We start from the raw sequence: 26033 nt of genomic DNA, 5'->3' as shown, positions 1-26033 counted from the left end.
AAATGCTGAAAAAAAACCAAATTTAAATTAGCAGAGAAAAAACAAAGCTGAGGCTTGAGAAAAACAAATATAGAAGAATGAAGAGAATCTGAATTGGAAACCAAGGGAGTTTGTTTAATACAGAGCAAACATATTAAAAATTCAGAATATTTTTGAGACTATTAATCAGTTTTTCTGTTATGGGGAAAAATACGTGATGCTCCAAATTTAAGGGGGAGGTGTGTGATTTGGCTCACCTGTTCAGAAGTTTTGGTGTCTGTTTTGCTGACTACAAGGCAAGAAGATCATGGCAGAAGTGTGTGGGGAGCAAAGCCGCTTGGTTCATGGTGATCAGGTAGCAGGAGAGGGAAGAAGAACCAGATATGATAATGAAACCTTCAATGGCCAAGCTAGGCACACTCAGAAGTGTTTTGTACTAAAATCAAGCAACTCTCAAGTTGGTCAAGTGGACAATCCAGTTTAACCTTGTTACCTTGATACCAAACATATCCTTAAAATACACTTATCCCCAAATAAACTGAAGGTCATAATTCTGCCTAAAATAGCTATCTTGTATACAATAGAAAATGTATTAATGCCTTCTTCCAAAGTTTTAAAGTTCCAACTTCTTTCAAAAGTCCAATGCCAAAGGGTTCTCTGAGACTCAAGGCAAACTCTTATCTGTAAACCCCTGACAATTCAAAAACCAAGTTGCATAATCTTAGCATACAATCGCAGAGGGCAACTATTCACATTCCAAAAGGGAGGAACATGGGGGTGGGATAAGACCAAAGTAAAACTACTGCACAGCAGGTCAAAAATTAAGTGCTATAGCTCCATATCTGGTATCTCAGGAATATAATATTAAGATGTAAGTTCCACAGGGCACAGGCAGCACCACCACTATGGCCTTTGATTGCAGCACACAGGACCTCTCTCAGGCTGATTGTGCTCACTGCATGTGGCTTTCCGGGGAAGATATTCTGTACCCTTGGCACCTCTAATTTTCTGAGGTCTCCACTGCACCTTTGGCTTCATTCCCACAGTTTCATAGGCCCAACTTTCAGAGGTACATTGTCTGGGCCTCCCAAGTGTAAGACCGAGGGCCTTACCAAACGCTCCGAGGAGCTGAAGTGGTGCACACCCGGGGATCCCAGCGGTGCCTCCAGAATGTAAGACCAAAGGCCTTACCAAACGCTCCGAGGAGCTGAAGTGGAGCACACCCGGGAAGGAACACACCGGCCATGTTGGGAAACAGACCTTTATTAGTCTGGCCAGACGGCACTCCCAAAGCAAAATAGCTCAGAGAGGCACCTGGCTCAGAGTCCGAGGTTGTTTTATAGGGGGTTAAGGGGGGGGGTTAACATGTGGATTCACAGAAGAAAAAAAAGAACAAAGGTTAGTGGCTCATTGTCACATGCTGATGTTCAGCAGACATCCTGACTGACAGTTACGACCACCCTGTTTACAGATTGTCCTATAGATACTGGGCCCCGGGACATTTGGATTTAGGGCAAACAGATGGCTGAGTAACCTCGCCCTATTACTGATTGTCCATTGTCCCGAGGCAAACACACTGCAACCATCAAATTTACAACAGAATCTAGGGGAGTAATTAACTTTTGAATCACACAGTCCCACATTTTGTTTACTGCTTCAGAGGGTTCTATCTATGATTGGCTGGTTCAAAGGCAGGAACATCATGACAGAGGGACATGGTAAAGCAAAGCTGCTAACTTCATGGTAGCTGGGAAGTGGAGCAGAGGAGCAGCACCAGAGAGGAAGGGACCAGGGACTAGATTCAGTACTTGTGGTCACATCTCCATGATCCACACAGATATACACAGAAGTGTGCTTTACTAATCCTCTGGCAACCCTCAAGCCAGTCAAATTGTTGATCCAGCTTAATGGTAACAGGGAGATAAATAAAGGATTATTGGAATCTTTTATATAATAAGATACCATTCACTAAGAAGAAGGAGGAAATTTGTCTAACTATAAATTACACCTTGCTATCTATTCTTCAAAATTGAATTGTTTTGGCTAAGTAATGTCTAAATATTTAGTTGAAAGGAAGAAATACTGACTAGAAATACAAATGCAGTTATCAAAAATTAGATGTTTGATGCAGATAAATAAAAAACCCAGAATGCCCTTATGTCTACATTGATTTTTAATATATACTTGAACTTCAATATGTGTGATTTATGAAACTAGAATAAATGTGTGACTAGCTTTATTATTTTTCATTGTAAACCTATATGCTTATTAAACATTAACTTTTATAAAACATATAGGTATGTTTTCACTTACTACATTCAATACAAGAGTTCACTTTTTCCATGTAAATATATAATAAGTAGCCCTTAATTAATTTTTGCAGTTAAGTGTTATTGACCTTTAACTTAGAAATGTAGATACATCCTTCACTGCTACAAATATAAGGAGATATCTCAGGAACTATTTGTGACTTTTCGAATCTTTAATTTATCTTTTAATTTTTTTCAGTTTAATAAGGCGAGGAATGTAAAGGCAACATTAAGATTCCTCTATTAATTGAAATTGGAGTTTAGGATAGACATTAGTTACAGAATATTCATGAAAGTGATTCATAATATAAGTTTTCAATGGTAGTACTTATTTAGGAAATAGATTAAAATGTAAAACATTTTGTACCTTTGTATTTTTTTTTTAATGAGGATTTTTGCTTTGGTTCTTTGAGAGGATCTTGCTACATGGCCCCCACTAATTTGGAACTTCTGGGCTCCAGCAATGCTCCTGCTTCAGCCTCGCAAGTAATGGATGATAGGCACATTCTGCCATGCTGGGCTGCAATTGCTACATATATGCACAACTGTCAAAAGACTGATACATTCCTTGTAATAATTCCTGATTCCTTGTAATAATTCCATGTAATAATTCTCTGATGTGTTTCTTTTTGTTCTGGTATATATTATTTGAAGAATAAATGAGTGTTCATATTGCATTTTGTGTTGTGATTACACATGATTGCCAGATCACTCCTTTAACAAAAACAAATAATTAAATGACTTTATGAAATTACCAGACATACCAATTAAACTGACTAACTCAAACCCTCATTTCAATTAAAATTAGCTAATCATAGGTAGATTGATTTATTTTGTCTTGTAGTCTTTATTATGGATCATATGCTATCCATCGAGGCTATATCAGTTTTCTGCATGGTTGCTTTCAATGTTGATTTAATAATTTTTATTTCAAATTATTTATATTTCTTCATTTTAACTTTGGATTTAGTAATATACTAATATCCTATTTTATAACTCAGTCTTGAAATAGTAATTTATATCATTAGGAGAAGAATTTTTGTTTGCTTTTGTGGGTGTAACTTTTTAGTTTATAAATGAGTTTAAATTTACAAAGTATATTTATTATCTTTAATATGATAGATCAGAAAATGCATAGTTGAGTACTTTTGGTACATCATGAAAACTTTATTAGGTAACTCTTATACTTATTCTGTAATATATTTTACAAAGATTCTAAAAGAAGAGAAACAATATATTCACTGAACTCCATTGTTACTGTATATATCTATAGATTATGAACCTCCAGACAAAAATTTACAAGTACTCACCTGAACAAAAAAGAACATTATTTTTTCTCTTGAGCTAATATAATTAGCTTTACCTTTTTACCCTGCCTTCTGGATACCAATAACAGAAGCACAAACACATCCAGCACAAACAGAAGTTCAGCAAGAGTTGGGGAGAAAGAGGGTGAGTGATTGTGGAACATGTCGCAAGAATGGAAGTTTGCTTCCTATGTTCTTCCTGTAAATCTATACTGTAATTAATGCCCAAGCCTTGTTTTGTCATCATGCAAAGAAAAACATAGTGTAATTTTATTTACCTTGAAAAGTGAGTGTTTCTTCTAACTCTTTATAAATGCATTTTTTATGATATGGACAGATTACTGAGTTTCTAAGAATGAAACAGATTTTATGTATTTCACTGAAACCCAAATTCTGCTAGCAGGAAAAATCTTTTGAAGATTAAAAGAGACCACAAGAGTGAGACTGAGCACTAGATCTCTCCTTTCTGTGGTTAAAACAAATGTGAAGGCCAAATGATCCACACGAGCAACCTTTCCCTGTGACACCAATTCCTTTTCTCTTAATTCATTTGCAGACACATTTATAATTTATAATATTCTAGCAGCATAAAAATGAAGCAAGACTGGGCCCTGTTCTCAAGGAATTGATACTTTGCTGGTGGTATTTTTTATCAGGTCTAACTAGTATTTTCAAGGCTTCTTAATTTCTGTCCTTAGGTAAATTGTCATGATCAACAAAATGCTGTTTATGGTGTAAGGGGCTTTGCTCTTACACACCCTTTCCCTGTCACCATCTAGGTGCCTAAACATCAGACTAAGCCAGGCTTACCTTTCTCCTCTAGTCACTTGCTTTAGTACATTCTGTTTGGCAACTATTCTGAGCAAGACGCTCACATTGAAGACATGAGATAAGGGCCAAATCCAATCCTACTTTAGAGCTAACCACTTTTTGGGCTTGCCAGATACAACAGAAAATTTTGTATTAATTTTTTAAAGTAGGTTTTGAAAATTTCATCTTTCTGTAGAATAAAACAAAATCCTATAGTTAACTGGGTTCTATAGATACAACATCCATTGATTCAGTCTTTTAGTTAAAGTGGCAGAAAGTTCATACCTGCAATTCCACTTGACTTTTTTGTGTCAGTTTTCTTCCATTTTCTATTTCTCAGAGAAAGAGTTCCATCATCTTTCAAGATATTTTTTAGAAGACCTCGGAGGACCTGGAGGAAGAATAGTTGGGATAAAACTTGTTATTTCCCAACTGTCTGAGTGAGAATTGGGCATCACCTGTGAGCTGAAAACCCTCATCTCATGTCTCCCATGTGAGCCTCTTTCTCAGAGTAGTTGCCAAACCTAGTAACCACATAAAAACTGCATCTTGTGAACCTTTAAAATGCAATATGTCCACTCCATTTCCTTATTCTGGTTTTTCAAATTAAACTTAAAACCACAGAATACCTGTATTTCACAAGGAAATAAACGATAAAGAAGAATTTGAAGGTCATTTTATATTAGTAATGACACCCAGAAGAAAGTATGTAGTTCAGAATAATTGGCTCCCAAATTTCCACTTGTTTTAAAACTTTTATTTTTACTACAATAAAATGTATTATTTTAGGTAGATTTCTTAACTAGGTAAAGCATTTTAAGTCAGTAATTACATGGAAAACATTTGAATTTTACTTATATAAAATATTTAACAAAATGGCCTGAAATCTGTAGATTTATTTAAAGTGAGAAGACAGAATATATTTCAGAACTTATTCAAAACTTTTAAGGAAGAGGCAGGTTTGGGAAAACATAGGATAATCCTTTAAAAATAGAGTTAGATTATAATTTGCATTCTGTGTTAGTCAGCCTTCCATCACTATGACAAAACACCTGAGGTAAACAACTTAATGGAGGAAAGATTTATTTTGGCTCAAAGTTTCAGTCCATGATGGCTCTCAGTTGTTTCTGGGCTTGTGATAAGTTGGGATGTTTTGGCAGAGGGCACAGTTGGGCAGAGGTATTCATATTGTGGTGGTCAAGAGATAAACAAAGAATGGCCAAGGACAAACTATACTTTTCAAAGACATACCTCCAGTGATCTGCTTCCTTCAAATAGATCCTTCCTCTTGAAGGTTTGATTACCTCCCAATAGCACCACAAGCTTTTGACACATGAGCTTTTGGGGGAAAATCCAATTCCAAACTGTAATATTCTTCCCCTGGTCTCCAAAGGCTCCAGTCCCTCTCAGTGCCAAATGTATTTAATTCCTCTCCAATAGTCCTCAGATTCTCAAAAGTTCCAGCATTGCTCAAGAGTTCAAGTTGAAGGTATCTTCTGAGATTCAAGGCAAATCTGTAGCTGTGGGCCACAGTAAAACCATATAAAGCCAAATCAAAACAAAGAACATAAAACAGGTTACATACTTCTGATGTATAAGGACACAGGCTGAACATTCCATTCCAAAAGGAAGAAATAGGAGAATATTAAAGAACAATCAGACCAAAAGTAGACAGAGACCCAGAAGGGAAAACACTGAGTCCTGTAGTTCTCTATCCAATTTCTGGGTCACATGGTGGCATTACATAAATTTCAAAGGCCTTGGGCAGTACTGCTCCTATGTTCTAGAAGCTGCAACCCACATGATCTTTCTCTCAGGCTGCCTCTGCTTGCTGTGTAAAGCTTTTCTTGGCAGAAGTGTCATGTTACTAGGAGTACATTTTTCTTGTGGGATGTTGTCTTGAGGCCAGGTCTCACTAGGTAGCCACTAGAGAACTGGTTCTCACTAGAGAAACTGTAGTCCTCTTGCCTCATGCTCATGAGTGCTCAGATTACAGATGCGAACCATCATGCCCAGCAATGACTCTTAACTTCTTGTGTTCTCATTTGCAGATTCAGTTTCACTCAAAAGTTTCATGCATTGTTTGCCCATAGGGACTTCAATGCTGACACAAGCTACCTGGCCTCCCAGGCCTTCCTCTGAAATAAGGCTGGAAGCCTCTATGACCCCATCGTCAGTTCCAATTTCCTGTGTTAATAAGCTTACATTCCTATGACAAAATACCTAAGAAAAACAACTGAAAAGAGGAGATATATTTTGACTCAAGCTTTCAGAATTTTCAGTCCATGACTGCTTGGTTCTTTTCTTCCTGGGCCTGTGTGGATACCGAGAGCATCATGGTAAAAAAGCACACTGAAGTAGAACTACTCCCCTTGCAGTTGCCATGAAGGGGAAGGAAGGAGAGAGAAAAGGAAGGAGGGATCAGGATGGCAATTTGGTTAAAAAATATGCCCCTTCAAATGCATATTCCCACTTCCTCAACTAAGCCCTACCTCCTCAAATTTCTATCACCTTCCAATAGCTCCAGTAGCTGAGGATCAAACATTCAATCCATGACCTTTGGGGAAACATCCCAGATCCATACCATAACAGGTAACTTCATAGGAATCAGAACCAGAAATATACTCGTGAATGAACATGACACTTAGAACTTTGTGGTGGCACTAGAAAGAACAAAGATTGATGATGTAGATTTATCGCTGATGAATTAACTTCATTTTTAGTCATATTTGCTAAGTTCTTGCTTTACCTCTAGCATCTGATGTTTTTGTTTCTTAGTGCAGTGAGAGTTTTGTTAAAGATTTCAATTAAATAAATTTCAGGACATTTGATCTCTATTTCACTCGACCTGATTGATACTATGTTGATCTTGAGAAATTTTTCCAGCCTTTATCAAACCTAAAGATACAAAGCTAATTAATTTTGCCCAAATATTGGACAGGCGGCAGTGATTTTAACACCTTTTTCAAATCTGTGAAGCAAAGCCATAATTGCTCTTCAGTATCAGATCCTAACTCTGTAATGCCTCTGAACTTACCACTCCAGGGTAGTAAGACATAAAATATGCATTTACTTTAACAAGTTTTATACCCATGTGTGTGTTAAGGAAGATAATTTAATGAGTTGTCAGGGAAAGAACTAAGCCTTTGTACTATCCCCAAGTATCTCCTAGTCCTGTTTGTTGGAAATATGATTAAAAATATAATTAATAAGAATACTTACCCTGTCAGCAGGGAAAAAGACTTTTTAAAAGATTATGTAATAAAATACAATTTATTGACAAAAATAAAATTTTATTTAGCATTTCATATAGTCCAGTGTCTGCTTAGGCAAGTTTCTTGTATATGTTATTCAGGTGATGCCCATTTCTTTCCATCTGATCTAGAGGTTATTAGTGGTATAAACTGAAAAGCCACGTTATTTTCAATTATTTGCAAGGACGTCCTAATCCAATATATAATGACTAAATGAGGGCATGATTATTGAAACAAAATTTTCTCAGAAAGAGCAGAATGTGAGGCTCAGGATTTAGTAACTGCTTCATGGCAGTTATTTAAATATTAAAGGCATGCATTATAAAAGGGATTAAGAAAAGGTCCAATGGACCCAGGTTGTGTTCTCTGATAAAACTCTCTTAAAAATATTTTTCAAATTTCCTTCCTCTACCCCTGAGGAAGTACTTCCTTGTCTGTTTCCCTCCATGACCATATCTAAAGTGGATGGTGGGGAATATGTCCTCTTTGGGGAAACATAGTTACAGCAGCTGCTCCATGACAGAAGCTCATCAAATACCCCTGGGTTATTTTAGTAGAGGGTTTTAAGACTCAGCAAACAGTCATAGACTATTTTTAGACCATGCTTGCAGTTCCGTTGGCAATACAATTTCCTCAAAAATTTAGGAAGCTTTTTATCTGCTTCCAGACAGTTCTGTGAGCCAGTAAATACAAAGCTGTACTTAAAATTATTTCCTAAGCTTGACTTTTTCCTTTATTATCACCACTCACCTCCTTTCTGATTAATGACAGCCATCTTAAGGCTACGTAGAACAAGGATCTTGGGTAATATTCTTAATTAGTTTTTTTTTCCCTGCTAAACTGAGTCACCTTAATTTAAAAGCTTTCTTGAATCTTTTTGCTAAGAACATTTTTATCCTTTATTTTTATTCTTCCTTTTCCTCTTGGTTTTTACTCTTGCTGTGTATGATCCAGAGAAATTAGCTTTTCTAGTCCTATAGTGCCCTTAATTGGTGCACTTTCTACATTTCTCTCCATCTCTCCTTAAAAATAAGAAACTTCTTTCATGGATAGCTTCCTTTGCATAACTCCAAAAAGCCAGTGGATAAGATTACTCCACATGTTTCAAGGTACTGAATATATTCAATACATAACTGGCCTTCATTTCAAATTGTCACAAGTGAATTCTTACAATTTTCCACATATAGTGGCTCATTAGCCTTCCCTCTTAGACTTTTTTTTCAGGTCTTTTACCTCCTGCTGCCTAACCGTAAAATTAATGCAATCAATTTTGTGTTTATTTGAATGGACAAGTAGCATCATCTTTCTAAGTAGGAACTTTTATATTTGTAAGGGCAACACTGTTGTAGTGAGCCAGCCCATTCAGTAGTTTAAACCAATACAAATTTCTCATTCATAAAAGAGGCAAATGTGCTTATTATCATTTTTTGGACCTCATAGAAAGTTTTTTTTCCATATCAGTGATTCAGGGAATCAGGTCCTTCAAATATTGCCTGTCTCACATTGTAATGTCTTAATATCAATTGCCTTTAGCTTGACAAATATTAAAAGAGAGCAAGACATTGGAAAATTCTGCTATGGTTTTTGAGGAACCAGGTGATTGTCACAGTTTCTCCCTATATTGTACTGAGTTATAAGACAGAGCATTCATATATAACTCCCAGACTCTTGATCTGAACAATTAGGAAGTCAGTAGCAGCATTTAATAAAATGAGAAGCATTAATTGACAGAATAGATTTGGAAATTAGAGATTTCAGTGTTTAATTTGTACAAATTTGCAAAAGTAGGAGATCTTTAAAAGACATTCAAGTAGATATTTTAATTAGATAGTTGTATGTTTAAGTCTATAGTTTAGGAATATTTTTAGAGTTACTGATATAAATATAGAAGACACCAGGAGATTAAAAAGTATATAAAACTATAGGACCAGAGGAGTTCACTCACATTTTTTGCAGCAAGGGAGATATAATGACAAAGAGAACTCTGAAGCACTCTAGTATTTAGAGAGATGTTGGGACAATTCCAGGAAAGAAATATAAGAACGAGTTGTCAATGGATTAGAAGAAAAACTAGAATATTGGAAATTTTGAATTCCAAATAAAGAAAATGTTTTAAAAAAGAAGATGTCTATGCCTTATTAGATCAGTAAGATGAAGGCCAAAAGTAGACAATTAAATTTAAATGAATGTCACTGGTAACCTTAACCAAGCAGTAACTTCGGAACAGTGAGAGAAAAGTTGGATCTAATTTCTATTTTGAGAGGAAAATGAAAGAATATTTACTGGAAGAGGAGGAGGAATTTTGTTACAGTGAAGTACGAGCTGTGCTTGGTGGTGTGGGCTTCTAATGCCAGCACTCTGGGGGACTAAAGAAAATGGCAAGTTTGAAACAACTCTGGACACCTTAGAAACTCAGTGAGAACCTGTCTCAAAACAAACAAGTAAACAAACAAACAAACACAAAATAACCTAAAAAATAAAAAAGGGCTGGAGATGTGGCTCAGTGTCAAGGTCCTGAGTTCAGTCTTAGTATCACAAGAAAAAATAAACAAACAAAAAAAGAGACTGAAGTATGTTAGTACTATTATAAATGATCCAGTAGAGAGAGGAAAATTGAAGAGATAAGAAAGAAAATTATTACAAAACAAGGACAAAAAGGATTGATTCTTTGTACACAAAAAGAAAGAAAGCTAGCCTTAGAAAATGAGTGCATCCCTGTTTTTGAAGAGTAATACTGGGTAAAATAAAGATGCACTTTGATTCCTTCTTCTGGGGAATCAAATTAGAGTGGGAAAAATATTAGAGTGGGGAGTGGGTCTTGGAGATGAAAGGAAACCAAAAAACAATGCCTTTCTCTTAAAAAGTTTACTTTGTTCTCCTCTGTGACCTAGGAATTTCTATGTGTCAGCAGAAGCATGAAGGTCAAGAGACCATAATGAAAGGTCTTGCAAGCCTTAGTGTGAGTGGATCTCATTGGATATTCACAACTGTGGGTGGAGAGTACTCAGCCTAGGATGTTGGCATAAGCAGAAGCTTGGTGTTTTTTTTACATTTTAACATCTTCAGGTTATAAGTGCTTCAGCTCAATCTTGAATTTTAGACACAACTGAAGCAAGAACTCAACAATAGAGGAAGGAGTCTTTATACCAAATTTTAGAAATGAAACTATTCTTTAACTTCAGTGAGGCAGGTTCCATTTGTTCTATAGAGTAGTAACTTTCAAACTAGCTTTGGGGAAAGAGTGTTTCTAATTTTTCAACTTCAAATTTATCTTGGGTAGGGATGTTTGTAAACTGTGATACAAATTGAGTATTGTAAAAATCAAATAAAAATTTAAGAAAGATGAAATCTTTAGAGTTCTTATCATTAGATTCAATGGACATGTGATATATACTCTAATAAATATAATCAGGACAAATAAAACAATGAACACAGTTTTAAAATACTAATTTATATACATTATTTACATAAAATATTTAAATTAGCATTTTAAAAAATTATGTGTGGAAAGAGAAATGGCCAGACATGTGATTGAGTATGCAGTACTTTTTCAAGGGCTATTGCCAATGGTTTGGTGTCAAATGGTCTTAGAAAGAAGATGATTAGATAACTGGTGATAAGAAATGTAAGAGAAAGGTACATGAATAGACCTCTCTGAGTAGGTAAAAGATGTGAATATATTTGCATCCCATGTGAATGCTCACCAATGAGGAATCTCAACTTAAATATTTAAGTGGGTAGAATGATTTGTTCTTTGGATACTAGCTAGCCTTTTTGCAGCACTCCTTTTGTCTATGTTACTTTTCTCATTGTTGAGACAAAATATCCAGCACCCCAAATTAAAGGAAGAAAATTTATTTTGACTCATAGCTTTTAGAGGTTTCAGTCCATAATCAACTGGCTCCAAGGCAGGGTGGCACGACACAGGGACATGGCAGAGGAGAAACAGTCCACAGCAAGGTAGGCAGGAAGCAACAGAATGGCCAGCAGCAGCAGCAGCAACTCTGCCTTCCTCCTTTTCCCCTTATATTCCATCCAGGCTATAAGCCTATTGATGGGTTGGGGTTTCCATTATCCACACCCAGAACTACGCTAAACCCATTTAGTTATCACACACCCTTAATCCTAGTATCATGCATTCTAGATCCAGCCACCTCTAAAAAGCTCTACCTATGAACACATGGGGCTTTGGGGGAACATCTAGTTACAAACCATAACACCTTTCATCATCCGATAGGATCATGAAGAAGGTGGCCATGGTTGCAAAATATGTTAAGCATGTGCTTAGCAATATGGACCTTCACTTGCCAAGCTCATTGTATCAGCAGAAGAGGCACTCCTGAACCCCTGATATGAAACCTTAGTGTCCCACTACAAGAGCTTTGCTTCTTATTTCCACAAGTATATTCTGTAAGCCTAGAGGTCTTAGTTTTAGAGGGAGGAATGCTGCCAACATCAGAAATAATAATGTTTCTATTGAACTGGAAGGCTTTTTATGTCTTTGAGAATACTGGCTAAATGAGAGTTAAAAATGTTGGCTGGAGTAAGTAATCTCAATGACCAAAAGGAATTTGGACTCCTAATCCACAGAGGTAGTAAGAAAGCCTGTGGCTGGAGTTCAGGAGATCCCTTAGGGTATCTCTCAGTACTACCATGCCCTGTGATTAAGGTCAATGGGAGATTACAATGGACCAAACCTTTGGGAATACAGTTTTAGGTCACCCACTAGATAAAGAATCATGGCCCTTTGGGGTGCTTTCTGAAGGCAAAGAGAATACAGGAATGGGTAATAAAATAAGTTAGTTATACATAACAGATAAAACCATGTGACCAATTAAAGAAATGAAGACTGTCATGAGTATTTTCTTCCTATTTTATTGAGAATAAGTTTGGATGTGTGTGCATTTTTTATTTTCTTATTTATTATATAACATTTATTTATGTGATTTTATATACATGTTTAAATATTGTTGTTAATTTTACATCAGAAAAGTCAACATTACCCAAAGACTTTATGTCCTTTTTAGGGGATGGATTAGTGTGTTTCCTGTTGTACACAGGATAGTTGCATCATGTCAGATGGACCTATTGTCTTGTCATTCTCTTTATTTGGGGATTAATTATAGTTTAAGAGATTGTACATTATATGAGTGTTGAGTTGAAAAGGGATGGATTTGTGATTTTTAGGTGAGGATTTGACTGGATTTAGGAATATCTACAGAACTGGTAAACAATTTTGGGTGTACCTGTGAAGGTGCTTTCAGAGGACATTGGCATGTGAGTTGGTCTCCTGGGCAGGGAAGACCCACACTCAGTATGGGTGAACCCCAGAAAATTGACTGGGCCTTGGATACACCAAAAGGACATAGAAAAGGAACTTCTCTTTCCTATGGTGCTGAAGCACATTTTTTTCTCCTGAGTCTGAACATCAGAACTCCAGAGACTCACAGCTTTGGACTTCAAGCCATACACCTCAAGTGACTTGAGTTCACATGCCTTCAACCTTGGAGTGATAAGTAGGCCATCAGCTTATCTAGTTCTAAGGCTTTTGTAAGTAGATCTGAGGCTTTTGATCCCAAGCATTTGGATTACTGGGTCTTCAACTTGCAGATAGCCTATCATGGGATTGTACAGCTTCCATGAATATATGAGTCAATTCTTTCCATCCCATCCTCCTTCTTTCCTCCTCTCTCTTTTTCTCTCCTTTCCTCTCCCCTCCCACATCTTCTCCCCCTCCTTCTCTCTCCTTCCCTCACTTCCTCTATTTGTTCAAGTCTCTCTAGAGAACCTTCACTAATACAGATACTATTGAAAGAAATATATATATATATATTCATATCTAAGTTTTATAAGGAAAATTATCTTCCTTTTATCTTTATTAATAAAGGTTGGATGGTTGCCATTTACAGGGGATAACGACATCTATATTTCTAAATTGTTTTTTTTCCCTTGTTCATGCTGTCAACACTCAAAGTGCAGAAGTCAATCTCACATATGTATAGTAATGGGAATGAAATAAGAGATTTTAAAGTAATTTCTGATGCTTGGGATATTCACTTTAACTCTTTCAAAAAGGAGTAAAACATACTATACTTTAGAAATTCATATCCAATCCTTTTCCTTGTACCTGGTTCTAAGAATTCATCCTGTAAAGTTATATTTAAATTATCTCCTGGTAGAAGAAATAAATTATGGATTCATTAATTTACTATTCATGAATCTTCATTTGATGTAACATAAAATTCAAAATATATTATCAAATTTTTAGCCTTTTTGATGATAGCTCTTCACAGATTTACAATATCAAAATTATCACCTACTTCGTGGATAATTGTTGTTTATGGAGCATGGCATTAATAATCACTAAAAACTGCTCTTTCAAGATTTTAACTTGCATTTACCTTTTGTGGTAGATGCTTTTGGTGCCTCATCTAGGTCTCCATTATCAGATTCCTCCATGATGGAGTGTCTGCTCAAACAGCTCACAGTTGTGCACTGAGAGCCATTACAGGCCCAAGCACCTGGATCAAGCAGAGTCCAGAGGGCTAAAGCCACAGCTTTCCTAGCTTTATCTTCTAATGGGCTCTGCTTTCCACTTTGCTTATAGCTTTCACCAGAAAATGTACCCTCAGTAAGACATGAGCGGGAACACATCTCTCAGGCCCTGATTCTAGGGAATCTGACCTAAGAACTGGTGAACAGTGCTGCCGTTATTCTGTATCTTTAAACTTGGCAAGAATTCAGTCACATTCTTTTGCTTCCTTTGAAAGGAGAGATGCTAAATTAGAGTTTTCTTCCAGAAAAAGTTATTGCACATTGGCAAAATTAAAATTCTGCTAAGATATTTCTCCCAGTTGAATTTAAGTTTACAAGCATCATAGTCCGAAAACATCTTGGAGAGGATTGATCTGATATTTTCTTCTCTGAAACCTCCTTCCCTCAGAGACCACAGTCTCTGCCATGATCTTTGGCAATATATATATATATATATTTTTTTGGTACCGGGGATCGAACTCGGGTCCTTGCGCTTACGCAGCAGGCGGCAAAACCACTGAACTAAATCCCCAGCCCAATCTTTGGCAATATTAACTACTAGATTTTAGGACCATAATTTTATCTAAGGAAATGCTTTTGAGAAGAGTTGGCTTGTTTTTTAAATTTGATGAGTAAGAAAGTGGCTCTATATTAATTTTGGAAGTTATTTTCTCCAAATGTTTTACATTTTTGTTGACAGATAACAATTGTATGTATTTACGGGGTACAATGTGATGGATGTTTCGACTCATGTACACACTTTGAAATGCATAGGTCTAGCCAATGTCATAACCATCAGCTCACATATTTATCACTTCTTTATAATGAGAACATTCAAAATCCACTCTTTTGTCAATTTTGAAATATACATGTTTTTAATCAGGGTATGGTAGCACATGCCTATAATCCCAGTACTCCTTCAGGCTGAGGCAGGAGGATTTCCATGGTTGCCAGGCCAGGCTGGGCTACACAGTGAGCTCAAGGCCTGCCTGGAATACATGCCAAGATCTTATCTCAACTATATTGATAATAGTTAATCCTTACAGCTAGTCAAAGTCCTATCACTGTGACAAAATACCTGAGATAAGAAACTTATATGGAAAAAAGGTTTGTTTTATCTCTTGGTTTCAGAGGTTTCAGTCCATGGTCACTTGGTCCTCTAGCCTTTAGGTCTATAGTGGCATATCACATCTTGTCAGGAGCACATAGCAGAAGAATCCCTTATCTTATGGCAGCCAGAAGCAAAGAAAGAGAGAGGAAGTGGCTGTGGTGCCAATATCCCCTTCAAGGACATAGCTCCAATGACATAACTTTTTCCCACTCTACTCTACAACCTAAACATACCACTACCTCCCAGGAGCACCAGAAGCTGGGAACCAGGCCATTAACTCCTGAGTCTTTGGGGGGATTTAATATCTAAACTGTAGCAGTTGCCTTGCTTTGAAATGTGTCACCAGGACTTCCTCCTAACTGAATCTTTGTACCTTTTGATCAACATTTCACCTTTCCTGGCTTACCCTCTCTACCCGCTTCCCCCAGCTTTGGATAACAGTTCTCCTCTACTTCTTTGAGTTTAGATCCATTATTCAGTGAAATATGAGATATTTTTCTTTCTGTGCCTAGCTTATTTTACTTAACATAATGTTCTCTAGATTTATCTGTGTTGTCATAAATGACAGATTTTGCTTCTTTGAAAAGGTTATATAGCATTTCACTGTGTATGTATACTTAAAATCAATTCATCTGTTGATAGACTGTTTCCAAATCATAACTATTGTGAACAATGCTGCAATGTACTAGACCGAGAGATAAGTCTTCAGTGTACTTATTTCAGTTCCTTCGGGTGTATGTGTTTACCTATAAGTAAGATTGCTAGGATAAACGCTAATTCCATTTTTAGCTTTTGTAGTACTGCCATATTGTTTTCCAGTTTCTATACAGATTTGAATTTTTATCAGTAGTGTACAACAATTCGCTTTTATTCATATCTCTGCCAGCATTTGTTTTTCATCTTTTTAACAATAGCCATTCTAACAGGTATGAGATCATATATCATTGGGGTTTTAATTTGAATTTTCTTTATATCAGTGATGGTAAACATTTTTTCATATTGTTTGGCCTTTTATTTGTCTTCTAAAAGTATCTATTTAAGTCTTTTGCATAAGTTTAAAATAGGATGGTTTCTTATTGGTATTTTGAATTCCTTATGAATTCTGGATATGTGCTCTTTATTAATGAGGTACATCAGAAACTTGACATGAAATTAATTCAACTTGTAAGGCTATAAAATTACATAATAAATCTGACTCCACTGAGGCAGAGCCTAACAAGTCTACATAAACATTGAGATTAAAAAAACTATCAAATTACAGGAGATATTTTTTGCTTTAATGTCTTCTAATATTTAACTCATAGGAGAATGATATTTTGATTTTGCTAATTACTTTAAACTCAAACTTATGAGGGCTTTAATTTGTAGATCTTTCTCTTTCAACCTCTACGACAGATAAGGGTTAGAAAATGGCTGAGCATTTAAAAAAAGAAATTAGATGATGGAAATAGGCTGGTATATAAATTTTTATCATCTTTATCAAGATTATATCTTGTTATTGGAATATTTTAATCTTATTTGATATCATTATAAAACATTTGATAAACTGAATCTGATTGTGCATAACATGTAAATACAGAATAAGTAATAAAATAGAGTAGCTTGAAATTTAATTTTGTTATGACCTATTTTAGTAACTACTGTTACAAAATCTGAAGTTTTTGGTACTAGATGACATCGTCATAACATGGGTGTGAACTTTCCAATGAGAAGGTTTATGTCCTCTCCTAGGAGATGGGGTTGTAAGCCCAAAGTTCTAGATGGATAGATTGATTGGGTTAACTGAACAGAATTCATCTCTTAGAAACTGTGATCATACTTGTTCACTGTCTTACTTTACAGAGATTTGGGGAAACATTATATGTAGCATTAGACAGATGTAATATTCCTGTGTCAGAGGCCTGACCAAGTGACATGTCAGATAATCTATATAGATTGGGATTCCAGGCTCAGTAGACAATTTGTTCTGAATAAGTCATGTGCTGTAACCTAGACTTTATCAATATAAAAATTATTTTGATGCAATTTTAAAAATATTTTCTTTTATTTTTCAATTGAGACAACTTGGACAAAGAAAAGGAATATTACTGGGAATCATTCAAAGTTTTTATCAGTATAATCTGAAGGAAGAAAAAGCACAGAATTATAACCTTAGTAGGTTCAGATAAAACCCTGCTTTTATTTTTATGTCTCAAAATTATATAGCTAATTCTAAATTAGCCCAAGTACTCAATATTGAGCAGGTACTTTATGAAGAGCCACTTGTCAAAATTATGCAGTACAAAGCCAGAGATCCAACTAATGATTTAGTTGAATGTGTAGCTTGTAAAATGTTAAAAATGTTTTAGGTTTAAGCTTGCATAATAGTAGTAGAGAGGAAGAGTAGTTTGTAATCATATCGTAAAAATGTATGCAATTTTTGAATACTGAAAATACAAAATTTTTTGTCCCCTTCAAACTATTACTGCATCTATAGTAGAATGATTGATAGTGATGTTCCACAGAATTGTCAGTAGCATGGAATAAACCACTGTTTGCATTTTAATGCTAGTTTTATATAAACCCATGTACATGAGCAAGTCTTATGAAATGTTCTTGTAATGCTGAGTTGGCAGCCTTCAGATATATGATTACTTTTTAAAAGTGAGTAAATTAATGGGAATGCATGAGGCAAACAGGGCTAGAAACATCACGCTAGAACTCTGGTGAACCTGAGGAGGGAGTTTGTAGGAAGTTAATAAATAACAGAAATTAACATAAAGAAATGGAAAACTGTAAGGAAATTGTTGAAAATGCATGGAAATTTTATATTCCATAGTAGAAAGAGTGGATTCCTGGACAGATGTTGTAAGAGTAAGGCTATCTTCCAGGATTAGCAACACAGGCAGTTGCTTAGAAAGTTCTTACATTTGTTTTATTGTGTTGTTTTCGCTATCTTGAAATCCTCAGATTTTAAAGAAAGGACCCTTTATTTTATTTACCAAATAGCTTTGAAAATTTTGTAGTCAGTCTTCTGAGAGAGTGTTTTGGTGCTTGTGGAGGAGGTCATTTTCTTTTATACAACTCTGACTCCTACACAACACACACACACACACACACACACACACACACACACACACACACACTCTGGGCCAAGAGATCATGGCCCAAACTAAAATTCACAGTGGGATACTTAAGCAGCAGTTGCAGCATCAGGTAAGTAATGTTAGAATCAAGAAGTAAGTGAAGTGAATGACCTTTGAGCGTTATCTCTTCACCTTTAGCATTCCAAGGGCTGTATAGTCTAAGGATGATTCGGTAACCTGGAGACTCTTCATTCTGAGATTTATTCTACTTCATGCCTTTCTATGCTCACCAAGCAAGGAGAGGCCAGGGCTTTACCTTTTCTTTCCCTTTCACTCCCTTCTTTGAGCAATGGTATTCATTTACAATATAAGTTTTACTTGCAAAAAGATATGATACTCCAGGAAAAAATAATAAGATTTCTGAGAAGTAAAACCATTGGCAAAAGTGTAAAAGACAACAAACCTGAATGTGGTTAAAAAGAGAAGCAGAGATAGATGGGTTTAAGAAAACATAAAAATCATTTTCAGAGGTAAAGGGGAATAGCAGAAATATGAAAAAGTCCCAAAGGTCAATCCTGAGATTTAAAAAATGGTAGTTAATTTGAGAAAATCAATATGTTGGTTGAAGAGAAGGCTCATAGAGCTGAAAATTGAATTAATGAACTTGCAAAACAAGTGAATGTATTCCTCAGAAAGTCATCAAAAATATATATGGGGTGGAAAATATGAAAATTAAATGGTATAGAGAAGAAATAAAAGTGTTTACATATCTCTGAAGGGAGAGAAAAATAAATATAGGTAAGGAAATAGTTAAATAAATAATAAATAAATATATAACAGAAATTAGGATGTGAGACATCACATTTCAAGAATCAGTACATAGAGGCAATTTAGTCTACTTGAAGAAATAAATGCTTGTTATTTTAAAGTATAAAGCAATAGTGAAAAAGTGAGTATTTTTTAAAAGTCCATGGATTAAAAAGTACATCTTCAAGAAAACAAAATTAGGGTGACAATTTAAATGGGAGTGTGAAATAAAATTATTATCAATTATACATATACTCAGAAAGTCTATCATTGAAAGACACTTGAAAATTTATTTTAGTAAGAAAACTTATCAAGAAGAAAATTAATTGGGGGATGTAACTACAAGGTACAAAATTTAAATAAACTGTGGAATAAAATTTATTACTTGCTAAATAACTAAATAATCAATGAGTTGATATACATTTGATCTATAGTGAGAATCTAAATTCCTATATCAGAGCAACATGCTAGTTGTTGATTTGAGAGAGAGGTAAAAAGGAATTAAAATTGTGGCAGACTAGACTGGGCAAGGATACAGATTGTGATCACTAAACAATTCAAATAACCTTAGAGATTATCTATAGAAGGACAACTATTTTCTACTGTGTAAAGTAGTTCCTGTTATCTGCAAATTAGTTAGATTCTCTAATATTGCTGTAAAATTCGGGAGAACAAAACAACAATTTGAACATGTGAAATCCTTTATTTATGGATCAAAATCACGTAGAGGACTCATTAAAACATAAATGACTGCTCCAACTCCAGAGTTTCTGATATATGAAGCCTGATGTGGGGTGTACATTTTTCATTTCTAATAGGTTTCTTAATAATGCTGATATCACTGGATCAGGAACTTTATTTTAGAATCTCTGTTCTGCATCATTGGTCATGAGGGAAAAACAAAACTTCAATGCAATACTATTTTGAATGTCTAGAATGATGAAAATTATAAAGACTGGTAACAGTAAATGCTGGTGACAATGGGGAGCATTGGTTGGGAATACAAATGGTAAATACCTAATGTAGCTAGGCATTAGAATTTGTCACACAGTTTTCACCTATGAATCTAATATGCTCAGCAATGTCACCTCTTTTTTATCTGAGAGAAATTTGAACATGTGTCTCCAAAATGACTTGTTCAAAAATGTTTATACTAACTTTACCCACAATAGCCCAAAACTACAAACTATTCAAAGGTCCAGCTACGTGAAAATAAATAAAGGAACCACAATATATTTGTGCAATGGAATGCTACTTAGTTATAGAAAGAACTGATACACACAGCCACAAGGAGGATTCTTAAAAACATGACAGTTAGTGAAAGAAGACAGACATAATAAATTATGTACTGTACAGTTACTGTTGTGTTCTATTCAAAAAGAAACAAAATTAAAATAAGATTGTAGATTGCCCATTGAGCATGTTAATTGAAAGGGAAAATGACCAAAGTGAAGAAATCTGAGATTAGGGGAATTTGATGCATATGCAGTTGGTTATAACTGATGGATATAGTTATCAAATTAAAGTCTATGCAATTAATATCTGTTCTTTTTACCATGCATGTATTTTATCCCATAAATAAATATCAAATCTATTTGGTATGGACTAACAATCTATGCATAGAGCTTAAATACTAGGAAACTAGCCTGATGATCCCTTAAAAAACTTAAACGTTATAGTCACTGGTCAACAACTTCCCTTAAGATGATTCCAAGTTTGATAAGGACAATACCTGTGCTTCTATGAGAAAACTTGAAATAGTTGTGGCAATGAGGAATGGGAAATAAAAGATGGAAATTTACGACTCCATAAACTGAGTTGCCAAGAAAGTACTTAAATATATCAATAAAGGCTTGTTTGCAAATAATTTTGGTTTCTTTTCCTGATAAATGTTCATTTATCGTTCATCATTTCTTAGGTGATTATTTACCTTGATTGCAATTTAAAGTCATCCTCAAGCTTTAAAAGTAAACCATCCAACAACCGCAAACCCCAAGACTAGTCCAAAGCAATTATCAAAATGTGTTGTAGTGATGTATGAGATTGGTATTTTTAAGTGGCCACCCTCTTTGGCCAAAAGTACCAAACTGAAGACAGGTTTTAGCATTATGGCTTGTAGTTGATCTAATATCAAATCTAATATCAAATCTATTTTCTATATGCAGATTTATTCCATTAATTCTTATATTCTGCCTGTTTGGTAATAATTGTCTGCTTAGATAATAGCTGGCTAATTATGATCTTCATACCTGCTGATCATATCCTGTGTAGATCTAGCTTGAGTGAAATCACTGAGGCTGTACTGTTGATATTTTCCTGGATTTATGTCTGCTGATCCTATTGCAAACAAGCTGTTGAAATGTAAAGCTAACAGGAGTATCATCATTAAATGTTTTATCTGGACCTTTCTCAAATTACATTAACTCCTTTTTCCTTGAATACCAAGGTTAACATGGAGAAACCACAACTATCATACTGAAAATATGTTTGGGATATTAAACAGAGAGACAGTTATCTGCTTTTAACTCATAAAACAAGTCCAAATTAGCTTTGAAATCACCTGTGAATGCTCATTAAGCCAAAAGTATATTTAAAAATGTTGGGAAAGTAGAAATATGAATTGAAGTGCCAAGTCCATTCTTTTTTTAATACTGTTTATGATAATTAAACAGTAACTTTTTAGGAGGGATTTCTTCATAGGAGCATTGCTTCTTAAATTTTGCCAAACCTTCCTCTTAATTTTTTAAATAGGTACTTAGCACCCTAACCTTACATTAAATATATAATTTGGATATGATTGCCAAATTAATGAGAATCGTTTTCTGTGGCTGTACTGCTAATTCAGGAGGAGGAATTCCATACCATAATGGTCATGGAGTCGCTTCTGTCACCTGGAAGTAGAAAGGAGCTGCCCGTTTGTAAGAGGGGTTTTGCTGAATACAAACTATAACTGTGCCAATTTTAAGTCAATTTTCTTTTCACTCATGGCAGTGTAGTCACAGCTTAACATAATTATGTGAATTGACAAATACTCTTAATTCAATGTAAACAGTTGATAAGATTGAGTTAATACTGAGATACAATCTGTTTAGATGACTCCCCACCTGCTTAGGAAACAAAAGGCCATAAGGAGGAGAATGAAACAAGAAGTTTGCTTGGCATCTCCATGTGTCCTTTTCCTCCTTGTCACTGCTACCTAACACAAATATGATTTATTCAAGTTTTAATCTGCATTCCCAGTGCTATTTACATTGGGAAAATATAATTTGCATGTCACCATCTGTGAAGAAAAATTATTAAACAATAAAGGATTAAGAGATAAGAAGCAAAGCCTTTTAGCAATATACTGAGTCCAAAATATAAATGCTGAGAATCTAAAAGATTTGTTTAAGGGTTTCTGAATTGTTTTGAGGTGCTGACTCTATTTTTGAAGTACCAAGAAATATAAAAATATACAGAACTGCTTTGTTAGATTATCAGCTCAAGGATTTTAGCTTATTTTTATTAATATTGTTATATTTCAACTGTAATTTATGATATGCTGATTTGACTTCCTCCCTCAGTTTAAATAGTGTAATTATTACAAAATTCAATATATTTCATAGGGGAAAATTTGCATTTTCTATAATGTTTGAAAAAATCGAAAATTGCATCTCTGGTTAGCATTTGTCCTCAAAATCGATAAGTTCCCTCTGGCTAGAAAATAAATCTAGAAAAATATAGACTAATTTTGTTTCTTTTTAAGTTTCCATTTCAAAATTTGTATGCATGATTCTGTGCTTCATTTTCAAGAAAATTATTTATAAAAGAAAAAATGTTTTTGGGTTGCAGAAGTGTATGTATTAGGATTTCATAATCTTATATAATCATTGGTATCTCCACCAAGACACTTATCTCAGACAAACTTTCCTGAGCTATTTCTAGACAGATCATAGTAAGGCATCTATGAAGTACAAAAATTTTGTCATCATGATCTGTGAATAAAATGTTGACTGTAAACACGATTAAATTTTGAATCTGTGAACAAGCTCAGTGAAAGACACTCTCTGTAATAGAAACATTAAAAATCAACACAGAATGAGTAGGACAACAATAACATAAACAACAAAAAACAAATTGATAAATGCTATACTTATGTAGAGGAAGACTTCCATTTCTTAAAAAGATTTCACAGTGTAGCTAACGGGAGTTAACTGGTTAGTACAAAATGTCAAAAACATATTGATATAATATTGGAGGTTAGAATAATATGAAAAAGGACACATACAACTGCACGTATTTAGGAGGTACAAATAATTTATACATTTATACATGGTGTTCAAAACTTTTTATACAGGGTTGTCTCTATTTTTGCTGATTACATTCTACACTGTAAAATTTTCTGTGGGATAAGAGATAATATAATTCATCAAACAAATATTCCTTTTTAAAGCTTATAATACATAACATTGTCACTTCCACTTATTCTATGGCTGCCAATATTTTGACTCATAATAATAAGCAAGAAGAAAATGCCAAGTATTAATGACAGATCTCTCTTCCCTTCCCTTCCCTTTTCTCCCTCCCCTCTCCTTGTGCTCTTAAGTTATTGCATAGTTGTATTTACAATTTTTTCTGCTATGAGTTTGGTTTGTATAAATTGATCACCTAGAAACAAAACTGAGAAATTACCTATTGTTATGATGAAAATTTACAAGTGAAATAAAATCTGTTATTTTCAATACCCGATGAATGTAAATAACTCAATGCCACCTTCCAATCCTCTTTCCCCTAATGTTTATGTGGGCAGTCCTGGTGCTATAGATTGATATTTGCAAAGTGATAATGATACAAAAATTGATATATAGATAACAAAATATTAAGAATAGATTCTTCTAGCACTAAGTATTAAGATACTTCTTTTTCCAAATGGGGAAAAGAGTAACAAAGAGGATGTCAATGAAAAGTAAAGTTTAGAAGAATGTGAAGCAGAAGTTGACAAGAGTGGTGATGGACGTGGGCTACTCACTGCAGCATTTCTTAAACTATTCTTTATATTAGGGTTACAGGCCTCGATATCAAATTGTGTCTACCACAAGGGGAAAATATAAAGGTTCCATCTAATTTCCACCAGAAAGGATAGTTATCAAGATATTCGGGGTAAGCGTGACAGCAGGTTGCAAGATATCGTCATGGAAAGAAATGTGGATCACTGTGACTTACTCTAGAAGAGTATAGAGTCTTCCTTTCCCACATTGATTTAAAATTTATGAAAGAATATTTTAGAAATACACCAAAATAGAATAGTTTAATGAGATTACATACACTCATCATTTGACTAGAAGGGAATTAAGAAATATTTGAAATCTTTTTAATAGAAATTTTCTTTAAAACATGGGATAAATTTTGAAAGAAAAGAATCTTATAGGTTAAAATATGAAAAATGTAAACTTCTCTAAAAAACCCCCCTGCAAAGTATGTCCTTTATGTGGCTATAGTTTATAGCTAATGTTATAAGTTTTTCTTTTATATCAGCTATTCCAATAAGGGAGTAAAGCTCTACAGGACATCTTGTTTTGAGTTCCAAACTAATTTGTTTTAAAGATTATGTAAAATGCAATTTTAACAATAAGATGTTTGTAATACTTTTTAATGATGTATTTCTTAAACTTTATAGACAAATGATTTAGATAAAATTTAGTTTTAGCTTTGTTTTTCATACTGATCGCTGTATGCTGGAAATAAAATAGTCCACTCTTGTTTGCATCATTACGAAAGACACCGATATTAACACAACAGTGTGGCATTTGTTTAATATTACTTTCAAAGAAATTGATACCTAATATTAGACCAGATAATTCCACGCATATGAACACTGAATGATAGATTATATATAGGTTATTAATCTCAGGGTGTTAGTAGGAATTCTACTTAAGTGAATGATTATGTAAGTGGAATGATAAGGTAGCAACAAAAGAATGTCATATGCATAGCAGATGCGATGAGCTAGATTGTTAACCAAATTTTGAGGACATAGGCAAAGATATAAGTGCAGGATTTAAACATACAATTATAAGTATTGAGCCATGTTTAAGAAATGTAGCATTGAGAGAGACAAGTCAGCTTGGTACAGAATGTCTGCTACATCAGCATGAGTTGGCTGATGCTGAGTTCATCACATGCATGGAAAGAAGATATATGTCAGTGTCACACCATTTCCCTCAAAATAATAATTATCATTTGAAGTCACCTTTGAAGGATATCTTAAACAAATATCTATGTCTATTGATGATACCAAATATTACATTTTCCCATAAATTTCTGTGATAGTCAAGATGTTACTACATAATAAAATTAAGCATACATATATCTTTATGTACATTTACAATTATTTCACATTAAAACATATACTAGATATTTTGAGTTCATGTAGTCATTTAGAATATTGAGCAACAAATATTAAAGAACTTCTAATGAAATCTTTTATTAAAATTCAATATCTAAAATAAGAAAATGTGGAGGTGATTTGTGTGTCACATAGCCTGGGAGTGCCAAACTCTCATCATTTCTGCCTACTACTGAATCCTGGATACTTTAGGGGAACTCCTAGAGGTGTAGTTATTGGCTACCTATAGTTTCTAAATTAATTACTAGTTTATCATTCTTTATGGCTGAATAGTACTCCATTATATAAAAAGAACCCCTTCTTTTTTATCTATTCATCAGTTGATGGGCATTTGGGTTGTTTCCAAGATTTAATTATTACAAACATTTATAGGTAAATAGATACACCATAAGAACACAATTTTAAGTGAAATAAATTGAACACACACATGTAAATATCACATTGCTTCTCTGGTGTGAGAAACTGAAAATAA

Source organism: Heterocephalus glaber, unplaced genomic scaffold (assembly GCF_053883595.1).
Source record: "Heterocephalus glaber isolate CG9 unplaced genomic scaffold, H.glaber_assembly_v1.0 deba00001600, whole genome shotgun sequence".
Lineage (NCBI taxonomy): Eukaryota > Metazoa > Chordata > Mammalia > Rodentia > Bathyergidae > Heterocephalus > Heterocephalus glaber.
Note: the sequence above shows the minus strand (reverse complement) of the source record.